The sequence below is a fragment of the Lepisosteus oculatus genome, unplaced genomic scaffold (genome assembly GCF_040954835.1).
Source record: "Lepisosteus oculatus isolate fLepOcu1 unplaced genomic scaffold, fLepOcu1.hap2 HAP2_SCAFFOLD_60, whole genome shotgun sequence".
Classification (NCBI taxonomy): domain Eukaryota; kingdom Metazoa; phylum Chordata; class Actinopteri; order Semionotiformes; family Lepisosteidae; genus Lepisosteus; species Lepisosteus oculatus.
Genome location: NW_027168149.1, coordinates 1 through 19,117, shown reverse-complemented (window position 1 = coordinate 19,117; position 19,117 = coordinate 1). Strand labels below are relative to the sequence as shown.

Sequence of the window (19,117 nt, the reverse complement as noted above, 5' to 3'; positions counted from 1 at the left end):
TTACAAAGTTGAACGTCTTTACACGATTTGCTGCAGTTTTCAGTGGGCGGGCTTTGTCAGATGGCTTGGAAAAACGCACTGTGTTTCGGCTCGGGAAACATCATGAGAAGTGTCCTGCATGTTTTCTGTGTATAGCTGTCTTTTAACGCATACAGAATTCATTCGAAATCATTGATTTCTCCAATTAACAAGGGTCCCTTAAAAGATTAGTCAAAGTAACGTCTAATCGGATTAGTTTCCTTAGAGCTGGTTCAGAGTTTGCTCAAGAGTTTACCTTTCACAGATGCGCAAAGAAGAATGTTGGGGGTGCATGCTTCAAGGTGCCTTACAGCTGTAGGGAGTGATTCGAGACGATTCGTGGCGTGTGCTCGTTCCCATATACCGTACGCCCCGGGGTGCAGTGCTAGGATGACGTACAATACCGCTTGGGCAAGTAACGGCGTTATATGCAAGTGCGGGACGTGAGGGTTTTCGTTTGTTCATTTTGTTTTGCTCTGCTTTGCTTTGTTTCGTGGTCAAGAGGCGTAAGGTAAGTCGTAATTCAGGGAGAACACTGGTGGCAAACAGTCCGAGGTGAGAGGCGAGGTCCAAAGTCGAAAAGGCAGAAGAGGAGTCCAATATCCAGAATAAACGAGGTAATGGAAAAAACGCCAGGTAGAGCTCTCAAGGAGTAGACTCAATACCAGCGGGAAGCAGGTAAAGATGGTAAAAATAGCACTGCGTACCGCACGGTGGAGTGTGTGCAGGTGGGTTAACTCGTGCGGCGGCCTTTGTTAATAATCACCCGCTGCTGGTGCTGTTTAGATTGCTTAAGAGTTGGTCTTTACTGCCTGGCGGTCATGACAAGCTCCCCTTTAAGCTGTGGTTTAGTTTTGCATTCATGTGTTTCTAGAGCAGTTATTTATGGGGGTGGGTGGGTCTTTCACAGAGGCTCAGGACAAATCCCCTGCATGAAAGTCTACTGTGTGCGTTCAAGCAGTCACAGGTCAAGAGCCAGGCAGGAGGACAATGGACAGAAGAAGCAACGAACTAAAAATAAAAGAACGAATATGAAAAAGCCACCATCTTTTTCTTTTTGACATTTTCCGACTTTCATGCAAGCCAGGACAAAGTTGCTCGTAGCTACTTGTGGATTCAAATACTCTATCGAGTGCTTTGATGAGTTTTTGCAATTTGATTGTCGTCCTGTCAGCCTGTTTCTGTTTTTTTTTTCAATCTAGTGATGGAAAGTAAGAGGGAAATGATGGAGCAATCAATAACCGCTCCGGAAAAATGGCAGAAAGAAATGGCCCGTCACTAAGGACATTTGCGAAGCAGAGGAGTGACATCACCACAAAGGCGACTTATTCTGCTGATCGTTTTGGTGAATAATGATTGAGGCGTGTTAAGAGAAAGGTAGCTGCGTCAGCATGCTTAGGCTGCAAAGGATAAAGCAAAGGTTTACTCCATGCTGAAAAGAGAAGAAAAGAAGCACAACGTTTCGGCTGTGGAGCCTTCTGCGCCATCTTCTTTAGCGAGAAGGTGATGATGTTTACATTGGAAAAACTGAGACACGCATACTGGAGGGGCTTGAACCACCAACTTTTCAGCACCACAGAGTCTGACAGTCTTTTGTGCACCCTACATTTGCAGGTTTATGGTCAAAGAAAACAATCACTAGCGCTTCTTGCAGCCGGCAATCTTTTTCCACTGACAACCAAGAAATGGATTTCATCTTTCACAAGCTGTATGGATTTCTTCAAAAACAAGTTATTCCAGAAAGGAAATGAATTCTTGCATTAAACTGAACCAAGCTGTACATGTTTGTCTGAAATGAGACATGCGGCACAACAAGACACGGAGAGAGGCACCGCTGGTATTCAGACCCAGGATCGCCTGCTTACTAGGCAGGCACTTTAAGCCACTAGGGAACAGCGCCAGCAGAGCACCGCGCTTTTACAGACACTTGGACACATCTGCGTTCGGTGTGCACTTAACCTGCTCTCTGAGCCCGTTGCCTCCGTCCCATTTAATAGCAGAACTGACGCCAAGAGAAATGATGAGAAATGGCATTTATCTGGCACTTCTCATGTCCAAGGAGCTCAATGCCCTTGACACCTCCCCAAGGCGACAGAGCTGTGCATTCTTTGGCGACAACATTTTTCTTTTGTTTTATTTCTATACTTATTGATAGAATAAAAACGATATGTCATGTACTGTAAGGGAAATGTCTCTTTTCATGGGGAAAGCTAGCACCAGCAAATGTTGTGTTTAGAAGAAGTGATTTAACATGACACGTGACCTAATTTACCGGAGCAAAAGCTCACCCAGCAAGCCCTGCTTTACTTCTACAGGAGAGAAGTACTGTAGAGTCTGCAAGATGTTCAGCTGGGTAGCTACATCAGCATGCCTCGGCTGCAAAGGAACAAGTAATTGGTTTATTGCATGCTGAAAAGAGAAGAACGGAAACACAGCGTTTCGGCCGTGAGATCTTCTCACACCTGAAGAAGCCTCACACCTGTAAAAGGCTCCATGGTTTTCTTTCTTCTCTTTTCAACATGGAATACACCTATTGTCTGCAAGATGTGACAATTTCACGGTGTTTTGGAAGAAAACCTTTTTTCTTTGAATTCAAAATCAATCAGAATTTCAGCACGACACACCAACACTTTTTCTGTTTTAAGGAGATGATATTTTAAACCTGATAAAAATAGTAGGAAACACAAGTTTCTTGCTGTGAAAATTTAGATGGGGAAGTGTACTACTGGTAGCAGTGTAGAGCTCTCTGTGGTGGAGTGCAAGCGCATGTTCTATGGGCCAGTGGCGTAATGGATAACGCGTCTGACTTCGGGTCAGAAGATTGTAGGTTTGAGTCCTGCCTGGCTCGTGAGGCTTTTAAACCTCTACGGGTTCCTCGGTAACAGGTTGCCGTCATGTATATGAACTATAGAAAAGCATCTGCCACAACACGTAAATTAGCACGCAAGTGCGGGCTAGTTAACACAGAACTGTATGGAGATCATCTCCAGCTCCGAGCTCAATTGCAATGAAAAAACATGCAGAACAGAACTGGAGAGCAGCTGAATTTGTGCTCAGTAGGGTGGGGAGGACTCAGCATTGCTATTGTTCTAATTGGCATGAACAGCAGGGGATCTGAATCAGAACATGTCAGTTAGTTCGATCATTGCGTCAATATGTAGGCCACGTTAATACAGAATTATTACTTTGTCTGTCTCGTCTTTGTATATAGCTGAATGTCCCTGACAATTTCATGTTAGTTTTTAAGAACGACATTGGTGCTAATATATACATATATAGCATATAAGGAACACGTAAAAGTTGAGTCCATGCTGAAAAGATAAGAAAACCGCCACAACGTTTCATCTTGGAATAAATCTTTACTTGTTGTTTTGCAGCCTACCCATTCTGACCTAACTCCTCCCTTGAAATTCCCTAACAGATAAGGGTACGTAACGGCTCATGCGATGCTCAGTTGCAATTTGTCCCAAAACAAACAAGAACAGCAGCTGAGGGTTTGAGTTTGAACATGCACTGTATTAAAGCAGCTTTTATTTCCATTGATAAATGCTAGATATTCCTACAGAGATTCTCCAGGTAGTAAGCGATTCCTGTTTCTGTTTCTATTTCTGTTTCATATATATATACAGTATATATACAGTATTGTACTATTATTATATAATTTGTTACACTGTGGCTGTGTTGTGTGTGTTAAGCTGCTGTTGCACTGCAATTTCCCTCACGGGATCAATAAAGTATCTATCTATAAGAAGACATTACCAACAACGACCACAAGATGGAGATATTGTCCAAAGAGGCAAGAAGGGCAAAGCCGCGATAAGGTAAAATCATTTTTTGTAAGAGATTGCTGTCAGAATGCACATCCGTATCCCAAACAGAATCTCTAGTAAAATATGATCATTTGTGAAACAGGCAAATGAGTGTCTACTACAATATGATTGCTACAGATGCAGCCATTCAAAATTCGCGGGCGTACGCTGTACGCAGTCTACCACAAGTTACCGGTATATACCGCGAGTTACCGGTAAATACCGCTAGCAAAATAATAGTATCCGGAATTTCCGCAAGGTGGAGCTAATAAAGCTCAACTTCTCATGTTTGAGCTGTAGCCATCAAAGTCTTTAATGAAGATATTACTAATAGTATTAATAATAAATGACCTTGGACAAGCTGTAAACTCAAAGTATTGCCCTGGTCCACATTATTTTTTTCATTGACCGTCTTTGTAAAAGTAACACCACAGCATTTCGCAATCACGCATTTTTTTCCAATCATGCAAAGTACAGTAATTTTTGAGAATCGATTCACCATGCCTTTCACATGCTCATAAAAGAGGTTGATTTAGGAACATAAACATATTACCGTATGCAAACTGTACTGTATACAGTTTGTATATGTATATGTATATGTATATTTAATGTCTTAACTGTGCCCGTTTAAGTATTGAATATTTATATGGAATTTTACCACTGAAGGGAAATCTTAGTGCCTGAGCATAAAAAGAATAGGAGCATGCTGCAACGCGTGTGAAGGCCATAAACGATATTAATTTTGGAACATAAACATACAGTATATGGCTGGTCTCGGTACTTTAAAGAAAACATACACGAAACATGGTTTCATTATGACCAGAATCGGTCTTGAGATATTTTTAACTTGATTTACAGTATTTGAGAGGTATGTCTTGACACCGATACTACGTAAATACTCCTCAAGTATATGTTTCTAGGTTTATATTATGCATTTCATACGGTCAAATTGCTTTTGAGCAACTGATAAGAAGCGCGAAACGGTATGCCCAGGGCGTTTTAGTTTTCGTTTTGTTTTAATGCAGTGCAGTGGATTGATTAGAGATATCAAGTACATACAAGTCATTTTTTAAGTGTTGTAGTTCGTCTTGTAAAAATGGTACGAGTACATCATCTGTCAACAATTACACAGGTTCTGTTTCCATATTGCGGTTTTTGGTTACGTAATATTATTTTCTAATTTCACGTTGTGAATATATGATTTGGGCAAACAGAGCCGCAAAGAAGTACATTATGGGTTGTTGTTGTTTTTTTGCAGTTTTATCTAAAATAAGCGATGCTTAAACCTTTGTCTGATTCTTGTGAAACTATCCACACGACAGTTACCTAGGAGTTGACTTCAGTGATGTCATTGATGGGATGTTTCTAAAAATCCATCCTCTGTAAAACATCTTCTCTAGTTGGTCTGCATATGTATTCGCTAATGAAGCTGTGTGTTCTGAGCCTGGTTCTCTACATTTCTGTATGAACCAGCTTAGAGGGCTAAAGACAGCTTGTGTTTAAATTGAGTGTAAGGTAATTTATGCTTCTAAAGTCATGGTCAGCATTTATTATTGTACTGTGCTGTAAACTTCTTCTGTGCCTAATTACATTATTTTATAGTCGATAATGTTTCTGTAGTGCTTTTTCAGCCCTCAGCATGTGTCTGTGCTGGTGGTGCTGTGGGTTAGGTTCCTGACTCCTATGTCACATGGTCTGTGGTTGAATCTCATGGAACTATGACTTTAATTTTTAACAAACATTTCTTTGAAAAAATGAAACATTTCCCTTGGTCAGAGATTAAATAAAACCTCACTCGCATCAAAACAAATTTATATTTCTAAATATCACAACATGATCGAATTTACGTCTTTTTAATAACAATGAATAGTCACCTATGCGTTACAAAATAAACATTTATATTGATTTGAATCGCGTTTTGATTTAAATCGTAAACGCGTGTTTAAATATATGTGTTTAAAGGCGATATACTGTATAAAAGCGCTGATTCTTATGGAATGTGTTCGGCCGGGGATTCAAAAAAAATATTTTTTTTAATCGCGTATCTAAGGAAAATTGCAGTATAACTTTGTTCATGCACAAACAGTGGCATGTTACATTATAATTTGGGTGTCTCCTCTTGCCAGAAAGCTCTAAATTGCATTTTGAGTGCGGTTTTTGACTTTTTCTAAATTGCAACCCATAAATAAAGCTGATACAGTTTAGACTTACTGTATTCTAAACTGTATTACAACATCACATTGGACAATGCAACTTAAATTGCAAAAATGCACTTGGAATCTGTCCAAGCCCTACTACGAAAATTATTTAAACTGCGACACTTATCATTCATCTTTAAATAAACTTTATTTTATATAGCGTTTTAAGCGAATCGGTAATTAGATTGCTCATAAACCTAATCGCTTTTTCTACATAAACACAGTGTGATTGCTCTCTGAAAATGCTTTTTTCTTTATATTTAGGCTCAGATTTCAACTATAGATCGTATTATTATAAACTTTCTTGGAAAAATGTCTTTTATGTAAACCATGTTTGCTATTAATTCATTTAGGGCTAAAATACGTTCATTGTCTTCCAATCGAGTCGAGTTGACATTGGAAGCTTGCCACGCCGGGACTGTTACACCAACCCATTAGCATGTTGAAGTGATTTCATTGAGGAGGCCATCTACTAGTTAACACTGTACTTCCTACTTTGAAAATACCTGTGAAATTGGTTTAATTCATCACAGCCAGCACTCCGGCAGAGAGGGGGGTTGTACTCGTTAATGTCTGATGACATACAAGTGGAAAGATTACAGATTTTAATCGTCTTTTTTCTGAACCAGGGAAAATCTGATCATGTTTCTCTATAACAATAATAAAAAACTTTATTTAAAATTATTTTACATATCCCGCTTGCACATCGCATGACTTTAATAAATCTATTCTTTATTAATACTAAATAAATAATACTAAAAATACTACAGCAAAGAGGTCACTTGATTTTTGGAATAATTCCAAATAGCACAATGATCCACTGGCATCCCTGAAGTCTGTTTAGTGCATAATCTTCCAAATACAATCACTAAGCAATTATAAGAATTATACCATCCTATTTCTTTGTGATGTCCTGTAAAAACTAAACCTATTTTTATAAGGCTTTTACTCAAAAGATTTCCAAACACACAAAGCATTTGTGAAGTACTATAGTATTTCTAAAGGTTACTGGTACAACATCAATCATTAAAGCTTAACAATAAAGTTTAGATTGCTGACTATGGACTAACTACATTAACTAACTGCAATGCAACAGTATACATTTTACAAGAATATCTGGTTGAATTCTTGCATTTGTAGCCATTTTAATGCGAGAGAAATAAGCCAATTTAATTATTTCACAAAAAATAATGTAATATAAAATGGATGTTTTTAACTTTATTGTAGTGTTTTAGAAACTAATATGTCTTCAAAAATGGTTGTTTTTCACTCCTAGGAATGAAAGCTGTTGTTATATAATGTTTATTTTCAAATTTTGAAAAATCAAAGGATTCTAGCTTTCTCCCCTTGCAGGCATCGGACACAGAGAACCTCATGGTTTTCCTAAAAATCATTTTTTATGTTCCCTGGTGTTCCAAACTTAGTTTTAATCAATTTTAATTTGTTATTATGTTAAAAACAGGGTAATAAATTTCTAATTGGACTATAAATAATGTCATATTGTCTGCTATAAAACTGATGTTTTCAACTCTATTGTAGAGATTCTAGAATCAACTAATAGAGAATTGAAATAAAAAAAGGGCATAAGAAAACATTACCAACAACGACCACAAGATGGAGATATTGTCTAGACATTACCAACAACGACCACAAGATGGAGATATTGTCCAAAGAGGCAAGAAGGGCAAAGCCGCGATAAGGTAAAATCATTTTTTGAAAGAGATTGCTGTCAGAATGCACAACTGAATCCCAAACAGAATCTCTAGTCAAATATGATCATTTGTGAAACAGGCAAATGAGTCTCTCAGGTGCCCATTGCTCATTTTCAGACACATTTATGCAATACTTTCACCATGTGTTGAGCAATAGGGATTAAAGATACCAGAGGTAAGGTTTAAAAGTGATTCTGAGGTGCAACACATCAGCGATACAGCTAGGCATCTGAAATGCGGGGTTTGAGAGCCCTTCAGGGAACACCATACCCTAAAGGTACCAGAAGTCCACTAGTATAAGCATTAAGTAGTATAAGCATTAAGTCACTGTCACCCCTGTTACCCCTGATTGCTACATATCTTCATTTCTTTGGTTTTTAAGGAGTAAGAGTGCAGGGGGTCTAAATCTGCGATCCAGTGTGTTGAAGTATTTCACAACACTACCTGTAGCCCGTATGGAAATAAATACTAATTCTGATTTATTCCTCTGGGCATGTACCAATAAATCACTGAGCATATATATATATATCACTGTGTTGAAGCTAGAGACCTGTATGTAATATTATGGTGCTAAAATGTCATTTTCACATATATTAATGTAATAAATGATTGCTTATGCTTAATAAACAAATCTAATTAAAATAAAAGCTTAAGTTTTGTATTTGTCTTGTACCATAGAACATGATTTTCTTTGTATTTCAAGCCCACAAAGTGTCCAAATGATGCACGACATGATATAAGGAAGATTATCACATGCATATCGGTATTATCTTTCTCATGAAAATGCATTCCTTTCATTACCTTTTAATTTTTAAAATGAACTCAAGTTGTGTATAATGTAATAATTTAAGTAGAATAGATTCTAATAATATAATGATCCAGTGTGTTGCACTACTTCACTGCTTCACTGTTCTATGCCGTCTGGAAATAAATCCTCAGACTGCTTACTGCCCTGGGCTTGTACCAATAAATTACAGGAGCACATCTATATATCACTGCGTTGAAGCAGGAGACACACAATCACTGCAAACACATCCTAAATACAGTGTTCCAGCACCTTTGACCTCATCCAGAACGTATCATTTCTTGAAAGGGATTGCTGTCCGAATGCACATCTGAATCCCAAACAGAATCTCTAGTAAAATACGATCATTTGTGAAACAGGCAAATGACTGTCTCAGGGGCCCATTCCTCATTCTCAAGACACATGTATGCAGTACGTACACCATGCATTGAGCAATAGGGATTAAAGACACCACAGGTAAGGTTAGAAGTCATTCTGACTATATTCTAAAATATTGGACTCATATTCTTATGATGGCAGACATGATGCTGCGTTTAAAACCGGGGTTAATGGACATTATATGACTGTCAATTCTGTTTTGTTTTGGAGACTCTTGGCTGCCTATATGGTACAGTGCAGCGTGAAGGAAACATTTTCCAAAACTGTGTCAGCTCAAAAGTTGTAAGATAACCTCTCCAGCTGCTTTAACTCTCTTCATTTTTGTCATTTAATTGTCTGTCGGCACTATGTGGCAGCGTTGCATGATAACCCATCTCACCACGGAAAGGAACCTAACAGCTTTGGTAAGAGAGGAGAAAAGGACCTGGCCAGTAAGGGGTTCGAACCCGCAACTCTGGCATTATTAGCACGATGCTCTAACCAACTGAGCTAACCGGCCTCACAACAGTGGTCCTCTCTGTGCAGCGCCTTTTACTTCCATTGACAAATGATAGCGATTCGAAGAGAGATCCTTCAGACCAGCAAGCAAACCCACGGCTATTTCGGTTTTCTATCTAGGCAACGTTGGTGTCTGCAATAGCATACATGAAAGCGTGATGCAATTTCTGTGGCTACATTTGTTGCACGTCATGCACAGTAAGAGTGTTTCTAACACCAAATAAAAAGTCAACAATTAGCGATCACGCCTTCTCCTCAGTTAACCCACTGAAACCCTTGCTGTTAACAGTTCTTTACTGCGTGCTTTAAGAGCACCTACATATCGTGTCGGTTCTTTCAGCTTTATTCATTAGGTTTTCAAAAGCATAAGTAGAGCACAAGAGGCGCGAACGCAAGATGTGTGGTTATCTGAAGAACTCATTTCCATGGCAGCGGGGCCAAGTGATTTAGCGTATTTATAGCACCAGGAAAGGAGAAGCAGCACTTCGCCTTTTCCCGCCTAGTAAGCAGGCGATCCTGGGTCTGAATACCAGCGGTGCCTCTCTCCGTGTCTTGTTGTGCCAAATGTATCATTTCAGACAAACATGTACAGCTTGGTTCAGTTTAATGCAAGAATTCATTTCCTTTCTGGAATAACTTGTTTTTGAAGAAATCCATACAGCTTGTGAAAGATGAAATCCATTTCTTGGTTGTCAGTGGAAAAAGATTGCCGGCTGCAAGAAGCGCAAGTGATTGTTTTCTTTGACCATAAACCTGCAAATGTAGGGAGCACAAGCAGCCGTCAGTCTCTGTGGCGCAATCGGTTAGCGCGTTCGGCTGTTAACCGAAAGGTTAGTGGTTCAAGCCCACCCAGGGACGCATGTCTCCGTTTTTCCAATGTAAACAGCATCACCGCTAAAGAAGATGGCGCAGAAGGCTCCACAGTCGAAACGTTGTGCTTCTTTTCTTCTCTTTTCAGCATGGAGTAAACCTTTGCTTGATCCTTTGCAGCCTACGCATGCTGACACAGCTACCTTTCTCTTAACGCGCCTCAATCATTATTCACCAAAACCATCAGCAGAATGTGTCGCCTTTGTGGTGATGTCACTCCTCTGCTTCACAAATATCCTTAGTGACGGACCATTTCTTTCTGCCATTTTTCCGGAGCGGTTATTGATTGCTCCATCATTTCCCTCATACTTTCCATCCCTAGATTGAAAAAAAAAAAAACAGAAACAGGCTGACAGGACGACAATCAAATTGCAAAAACTCATCAAAGCACTCGATAGAGTATTTGAATCCACAAGTAGCTACGAGCAACTTTGTCCTGGCTTGCATGAAAGTCGGAAAATGTCAAAAAGAAAAAGATGGTGGCTTTTTCATATCTGTTCTTTTATTTTTAGTTCGTTGGCTCTTCTGTCCATTGTCCTCCTGCCTGGCTCTTGACCTGTGACTGTCTGAACGCACACATTAGACTTTCAGGCGGGGGATTTGTCCTGAGCCTCTGTGAAAGACCCACCCACCCCCATAAATAACTGCTCTAGAAACACATGAATGCAAAACTAAACCACAGCTTAAAGAGGAGCTCCAACTCAGTGCCATACTAATGTAAACGAAGTAATACTAAGACATGTTCTTATGGATTTGTCTTACCTTGAGATATGTAATTGGATTTCAGGATTAACTTCCTCATTCAATGTAGTGGTGATTCTTTGCCTGGTCAGTACCTGGGTGGGAGACCTCCAGCGAACAATTAAGCTTGCTGCTGGAAGTGGTGTTAAGAGACTCTTAGGATCTTCCAGAGGCGTCTGTCCAATAGCACTAGTTGCCTTAGAGCTGGCTCAAACATTGCTCAAGAGTCTACCTTTCACAGATGCGCAAAGATGAATGATGGGGGTGCACGCTTCAAGGAGCCTTCCAACTGTAGGGACCGATTAGAGACGATCCGTAGCATGTGTTCGTTTCCATATACGCCCCGTGTCTCAACGGTAGGACAGAGTCAAATACTGCCTCGACACGTAACAGCGTTATATTAAACCGCAGGACTTGAGGGCTGTTTTGTTTGAATGTTCAAGGCATTGGTAAGAGCGTAGGTCAAGGGCCATTGGTGCATCTCCTGTAACTGGAGTAAAAATGCTATTCAAAGTGCAGTGACTAAAATCGTCGTCCACATGTCTCCGTTGTTGATTGCTTTCTGTCTAAGAACGTTCTGTTTTCATGTCCGAACGGGGAGACTTTATCATTCCAACTTGAAGCCACCCTTAAGTCCTCTGAGGTGTGTGTGTGTGTGTGTGTGTGTGTGTGTGTGTGTGTGTGTGTGTGTGTGTGTGTGTGTGTGTGTGTGTGTGTGTGTGTGTGTGTGTGCTTGCACGTATGGCGTAAAAGGTTTCTTAAACGGAGAGCGAACTTGAAAAAAGTTGCCTCCGCTGCCGCCGCCGCCTCGCACTCCCTGTTCGATTGTAGCAAGAAGGCAGCGGCCGCGGCGCTTGCTGTAGTCGTGGCCGAGTGGTTAAGGTGACGGACTTGAAATCCGTTGGGGTCTCCCCGCGCAGGTTCAAATCCTGCCGACTACGGCGTCCTTTGCATTTGGTTGCGTGCGTGCGTGTAAAAGGACCAGCGCCGTTTCGTTTTCGCTGGGACCTTTAACACTCTAAATCGCCTGGACCCGCAGCCTGTGAAATCGATTCTCAGCACCCACGAAGGACGCTTTGCCGCTGGACACAGATAACGATGCTTTTCTGCAACGAGCTTTCCAGCTGAATTTTCTCGACAGCTCCGTACTGAACCTGTTCTCCATTGCAACATAGCGGAGGCTCGTCACGTCTATAGCAAGGCTGTGTAGGACCGCATACGCCACAGTGACTTGTACACAGACCACATGAAAGGCAAGCAAAATACACTTTTAAAATTCCAAAGACTCACAAGGTCAGAGAAACAGCGATGACCTGAACAGATCTGTTACAGAAGTCTAGGTTGACCTTTTTAGAGCTGTAATTGCATTTTTGTTTAATAGAAGATCAAATCTACTCGCATGTACCAGCACCTTACAGTTTATTGATGTTAATTCTGTTTAAGTAATAAGATTGCTAACGATGTTGGGCTTTAGCCGGTGTTTTTTAGAACAAATTGCTTACACTTCTGTAAGGAATACGCAGTACGTGCCTTTGTCAGTCATTGCTCACCATACCTGTAACTTTCTTATCTAACTCACTTCCTCAAATGGTGAAGGTCCACAAACATAAATGAAAAAAAACCCTTGTTGTAGATGAGGTGCACAAAAAAGCAGCCCCTGATAGTGTATAACACATTTATACTATTGCAGAGTCACATGTAACATATATATGTATATACTGTATATATATATGAAACAGAAATAGAAACAGAAACAGGAATCGCTTACTCACCTGGAGAATCTCTGTAGGAATATCTAGCATTTATCAATGGAAATAAAAGCTGCTTTAATACAGTGCATGTTCAAACTCAAACCCTCAGCTGCTGTTCTTGTTTGTTTTGGGACAAATTGCAACTGAGCATCGCATGAGCCGTTACGTATCCTTATCTGTTAGGGAATTTCAAGGGAGGAGTTAGGTCAGAATGGGTAGGCTGCAAAACAACAAGTAAAGATTTATTCCAAGATGAAACGTTGTGGCGGTTTTCTTATCTTTTCAGCATGGACTCAACTTTTACGTGTTCCTTATATGCTATATATGTATATATTAGCACCAATGTCGTTCTTAAAAACTAACATGAAATTGTCAGGGACATTCAGCTATATACAAAGACGAGACAGACAAAGTAATAATTCTGTATTAACATGGCCTACATACTGACGCAATGATCGAACTAACTGACATGTTCTGATTCAGATCCCCTGCAGTTCATGCCAATTAGAACAATAGCAATGCTGAGTCCTCCCCACCCTACTGAGCACAAATTCAGCTGCTCTCCAGTTCTGTTCTGCATGTTTTTTCATTGCAATTGAGCTCGGAGCTGGAGATGATCTCCATACAGTTCTGTGTTCACTCGCCCGCACTTGCGTGCTAATTTACGGGTTGTGGCAAATGCTTTTCTATAGTTCATGTACATGACGGCAACCTGTTACCAAGGAACCTGAGAGGTTTAAAAGCCTCACGAGCACACGTGTCAGACATGGAGAGCGACGAGGATGGGATTCAAATCCATGCGTGCAGAACACAATGGATAAGCAGTCCATCGCCTTAACCACTTGGCCACCTCATCGACGAAAGTGGGCTGTCCGGACATGAGTTGGCGCGCTCCAGATGCTCTTTTTCTTTTTTTTCCCTCGTACTCAAGGGTCATTTTCCTGTTCCACATGCGATTTCAACATTTTCCTTGGGAGATGTCAAGCCAGCAAGCCACTGCTGTGGTTCAGTGGCCCTGTTGTACACAGAAAGCACATTGAGCTCCTTGGACATGAAAAGTTCCAGATAAAAGCCATTTGTCATCCTTTCTCTTGGTGTCGATGTTGCTATTGTATGTAAAGGTGGCAACTTGCTCAGTGAGCAGGCGGAGCACACACCGAATGCAGATGTGTCTGAGTGGTGTGTCCAAGTGGCTGCAAAAGGACAGCACTCCCGGGGTGCCATGGCTTAGTTGGTTAAAGCGCCTGTCTAGTAAACAGGAGATCCTGGGTCCGAATCCCAGCGGTGCGTTCTTTGTTCTGTCTTCTCGAACAGAACTGGTCCTTACGGACAACCGCCTACGGCTAGACTTAATTAAATGCAAGTATTCATTTCCTGTCTTTAACGCGACTTGTTTTTCTTAAAATGGATGCAACTTGCAAAACATGAAATACAAACCTTGCTAATCAGCGCTAGCAGCTGGCAAAAAAAAAAGAAGTCAGCAATGTTTTTTTTCTTTAACCTTAACCCTGCTAATGGAGAAGAGTTAAACGACCGAGTCTATGCAGCTTAAACGGTGCGCACGTCGGGTTCTTAGCTGAAAGGGTGATAAATCACGCTCACCCCAGTCCTTAATCTTTTAAAGAGGATACAAAATTGAACCTAGATGCCACATCACATACATCCTGTTCACTGATAAAAAGGTAACATCTATCCTCGCTCCAGAGTAAATCTCACGTTGAGGGCATATTTTTTTTCACAGGGGAGTCACACGCTGGCGGTTTGAATACGCGGAAGTTCACTGAGGGATCCACAGTATATGGACCCTCTGTGCGCCATCAGTCCGCACTCCGAACTCTGAATCCTGCCATCCGAGTTAACATCTCGGCGGAACCTGAGGCGCAGTTCCTTCTTAAAACGTAATCTGGTGAGCATTTCTAGAATCGTACTTGTATAGATGCAGCCTTTAATGTGTTGCTAGGTTAAAATTGATGACTTCTTGTATTTCAGTAGGCAACTGCCCTCTTGATTTCGGATTTAATTTCTTTATTACAGGGGCGCTTTTATGAAGACAGAGTCATGTTCAGGTACTTTGCTTGATGGAGGAAGCTCATTTCGGACTCTGTGATCTGCTCACCTGGAAAGGTCTGCTATACTACTACAAGAGAGAAGTAGAGTCTGGAAGAAGGGACAATTTTATGATGCTTTGGAAGATAATGTTTTTTTTTCTTATACTGAAAATGAAAGGTAGTTGTTTCTATATGGACTCAGTCTTTGGAATTTATATATATATTTCAGTGATCCCTCAGCCATTCCTTCTGTATTGTAATTCAATTTCTATTGGAAAGTCTGTGACTGAGACCAAGTAAGTGTTCACTTTTTTATGAAACCATTATTTATTTTGGAGCAATGAGCAATTCTTATATAAATGCAATAAAATCATTATGCTCAAACTATGAGAGAGAATTTTAAGGATAATTTAAGAAATCAGTCTTAGCTTGTTTCTATACACAGATGGTATTATTTATTTTCAAAGGAAACCCGCGAGGATTCCCCTGGTGTGCAAGATGTGCCTGAATACTTTTGATCAGCTTCCTGCTCAGTTGAAGAGGGCGTGTATGAAGCACGCCACGGCAGAAGAGATCAGGATGGCCTCTCAACAGGCGAGGGAGGACATGATGAATCACCTGAAGAACGGGGTCATCGTGGATTACCACAGAATAGAGATCGTGTCTGGTGAGGCAAACAGGATAGTGGTTGTAAGACTGCTAGAGTCCTTGGGCCTTTTTGTACATGGGAAGCCTGAAGACACATTGGCAAGGTGAGATATTTTTAATCTGTAAGGCTTCTGTAGTTTCTTTTTGAAATCATTGTTACAACATATTATGTAAAAGCATGTTGAAAAGAATCTACCTGCATTCCAGCGGCCCTGAGCAAGAGGCCGTTGTCCAGGAGGAAGAGATGCCAGAGGCTGCTCTAGAAACTGAAACAGAAGCGGATAAGGAAGGGGAAGATGTGAGCTCTGAAGAACTCTATCAGCAGTAAGACTTTTTATTTTTCAGATGTATCTATTTTTTACTAAAATTCTAATTTGTCTCATAGGCATAAAATGTTTAAACCGGTGTTTTATATCCTTACAGGTCCTGAGTAGTTAAAAAGTATCAGCAGGCTCTCCGGAAGAGAGTGGCCCAAGCTGGACTCTATAGAAAGCACTCCCTGGATGCTCCTCTCCTGATTGGATTCAAACAGTACCTTACCAAGGATCTGGGAGTGGCAAATTATTCTCAGGAGTTATTTATTTTTTAAAGGCATTTAAAATTAAGCAATGGTATCTTCATTGTAAATGTTTTTATTTCTTAGCTTAAAATTCACCCATGTGAAATGATGTCAGCCATGATAAACATCATGACTCTATATTTCCTACCTGAATCTATTCTACTTAAATTATTACATTATACACAATTTGAGTTCATTTTAAAAAGTAAAAGGTAATGAAAGGAATGCATTTTCATAAGAAAGATAATACCGATATGCATGTGATAATCTTCCTTATATCATGTAGTGCGTCATTTGGACACTTTGTGGGCTTGAAATACAAAGAAAATCATGTTCTATGGTACAAGATAAATACAAAACTGAAGCTTTTATTTTAATTAGATTTGTTTATAAAGCATAAGCAATCATTTATTACATTAATATATGTGAAAATAACATTTTAGCATCATATTATTACATACAGGTCTCTAGCTTCAACACAGTGATATATATATATATGCTCAGTGATTTATTGGTACATGCCCAGGGCAATAATCAGAATGAGGATTTATTTCCAGACGGGCTACAGGTAGTGTTGTGAAATACTTCAACACACTGGATCGCAGATTTAGACTCCCTGCACTCTTACTCCTTAAAAACCAAAGAAATGAAGATATGTAGCAATCACATTGTAACAGGTGTGACAGTGACTTAATGCTTATACTAGTGGACTTCTGGTACCTTTAGGGTACGGTGTTCCCTGAAGGGCTCTCAAACCCCGCATTTCAGATGCCTAGCTGTATCGCTGATGTGTTGCACCTCAGAATCACTTTTAAACCTTACCTCTGGTATCTTTAATCCCTATTGCTCAACGCATGGTGAAAGTATTGCATAATTGTGTCTGAAAATGAGCAATGGGCACCTGAGAGACTCATTTGCCTGTTTCACAAATGATCATATTTGACTAGAGATTCTGTTTGGGATTCAGTTGTGCATTCTGACAGCAATCCCTTTCAAAAAACGATACATTCTGGATGAGGTCAAAGGTGCAGGAGCACTGTATTTAGGATGTGTTTGCACTTATTCTGTGTCTCTAGCTTCAACACAGTGATAAATATATATATGCTCACTGATTTTTTGGTACATGCCCAGGGCAATAATCATTATGAGGATTTATTTCCAGATGTGCTAGGGGTAGTGTTGTGAAATACTTCAACACACTGGATCACAGGTTTAAACCCCCTGCACTCTTACTCCTTAAAAACCAACAAATGCAGATATGTAGCAATCATATTGTAGCAGACACTCATTTGCCTGTTTCAAAAATGATCATATTATACTAGAGATTATGTTTGGGATACGGATGTGCATTCTGACAGCAATCTCTTTCAAAAAATGATTTTACCTTATCGCGGCTTTGCCCTTCTTGCCTCTTTGGACAATATCTCCATCTTGTGGTCGTTGTTGGTAATGTCTTCTTATGCCCTTTTTTATTTCAATTCTCTATTAGTTGATTCTAGAATCTCTACAATAGTAAAGAATAGTAGTTTCTAAAACACTACAATAAAGTTAAAAACATCAGTTTTATATTACATTATTTTTGGCGAAATTAGTCATTTATTACACTATTTTTAATATACTATCTAATTAAAAGTGATTAGAATTAAGTTTGGAACAACAAGGAATACAAAAAAAAAAGATTTTTAGGAAAACCATGAGGTCCTCTGTGCCCAATGCCTGCAAGGGGAGAAAGCTAGAATCCTACACAGGCTACTGGAGCTCTGGCCTGGCTAAAGAGGCTGAATTCATCCCCTTCAAAGCTCCATGAAAAATGATCATTTAAAATTTGAAAAAAACCCATCATATAACATCATATAACAACAGTTTTCATTCCTAGGAGTGAAAAACAACCATTTTTGAAGACATATTAGTTTCTAAAACACTACAATAAAGTTAAAAACATCCGTTTTATATTACATTATTTTTTGTGAAATTTGTCATTTTTTGCACTATTTTTAATAAAATCTCTAATTAAAAGTGATTAAAATTAAGTTTGGAACAACAAGGAACACAAAAAAAAAAAGATTTTAAGGAAAAAAATGATGTCTTCTGTGCCAGGTGCCTGCAAGGGGAGAAAGCTAGAATCCTACGCAGGCTCCTGGAGCTCTGTCCTGGCTAAAGTAAAGGAGGGTGAATCCATCCCATTCAAAGCTCCATGAAAAAATGATATTTTTAAATTAAAAAAAAAAAACATTATAGAACAACATCTCTTGGTCCACAGAGTGCAAAAATCCAACTTTGAAGAAAATCCATTGACTGATCCCCGAATCCTGAAGTTTCTTCGCATGATATCGGGCTTGCAACCACTTTCTAGAAAATTATGAAAAATGCCAAATGTATATCTCCAAATAATTTTATGTGCTTCAGAAGAGCCCAGGAAAGTTTTTTGCATACATGAAACCACGCCCGTTTGCACGTAAGCAGACATGGTTGCACACACGACTGCATGAAAGCACGCGTGCATGCGAAGTCATCCTGTTGAGCATTTGAAAAGCCGCACCACGCCGCACTTGAAATAGCTCTTACATTAGTGGTAGACGCAGGAATCGCCTTTTTATTTACGCTCTTACCAACGCGATGAAAAGCAAAACAAAGCAAAGCAGAGCAAAACAAAACGAACAAACGAAAACCCTCACGTCCCGCACTTGCATATAACGCCGTTACGTGCACCCCCAAACATTCTTCTTTGCGCATCTGTGAAAGGTAAACTCTTGAGGAAACTCTGAACTTGACTCATCTTTTTACGCTCAGTGCTGGATTACTCAAACTCCAGCTAGGGTTAGGGTTAGCATTCCCATGCTACTTAGACACTTTGTTTACGTCAGTGCTGGATTTTGGGAACTTTAGGACGAGTGGGAATTTTCTCCTATCTGTCAATTCTGTTTTGTTTTGGAGACTCTTGGTTTCCTATGTTGTACAGTGCAGCGTGAAGGAAACATTTTCCAAAACTGTGTCAGCTCAAAAGTTGTAAGAAAACCTCTCCAGCTGCTTTAAACTCTCTTCATTTTTGTCATTTAATGTGACACTCGATGTATAACTGGAG

The 19,117-nt window shown here is 39.9% G+C and overlaps 2 non-coding genes across 2 annotated transcripts; both read left to right on the top strand.

Annotated features, from left to right (window-relative positions):
* Positions 1 to 10,202: 10,202 nt before the first annotated feature.
* trnan-guu (transfer RNA asparagine (anticodon GUU)) lies at positions 10,203 to 10,276 on the top strand. Its single transcript has one exon. It is a non-coding gene; the product is annotated as a tRNA-Asn (tRNA).
* A 1,612-nt stretch (positions 10,277 to 11,888) lies between these two features.
* On the top strand, positions 11,889 to 11,970 carry trnas-uga (transfer RNA serine (anticodon UGA)). Its single transcript has one exon. It is a non-coding gene; the product is annotated as a tRNA-Ser (tRNA).
* Positions 11,971 to 19,117: the final 7,147 nt, after the last annotated feature.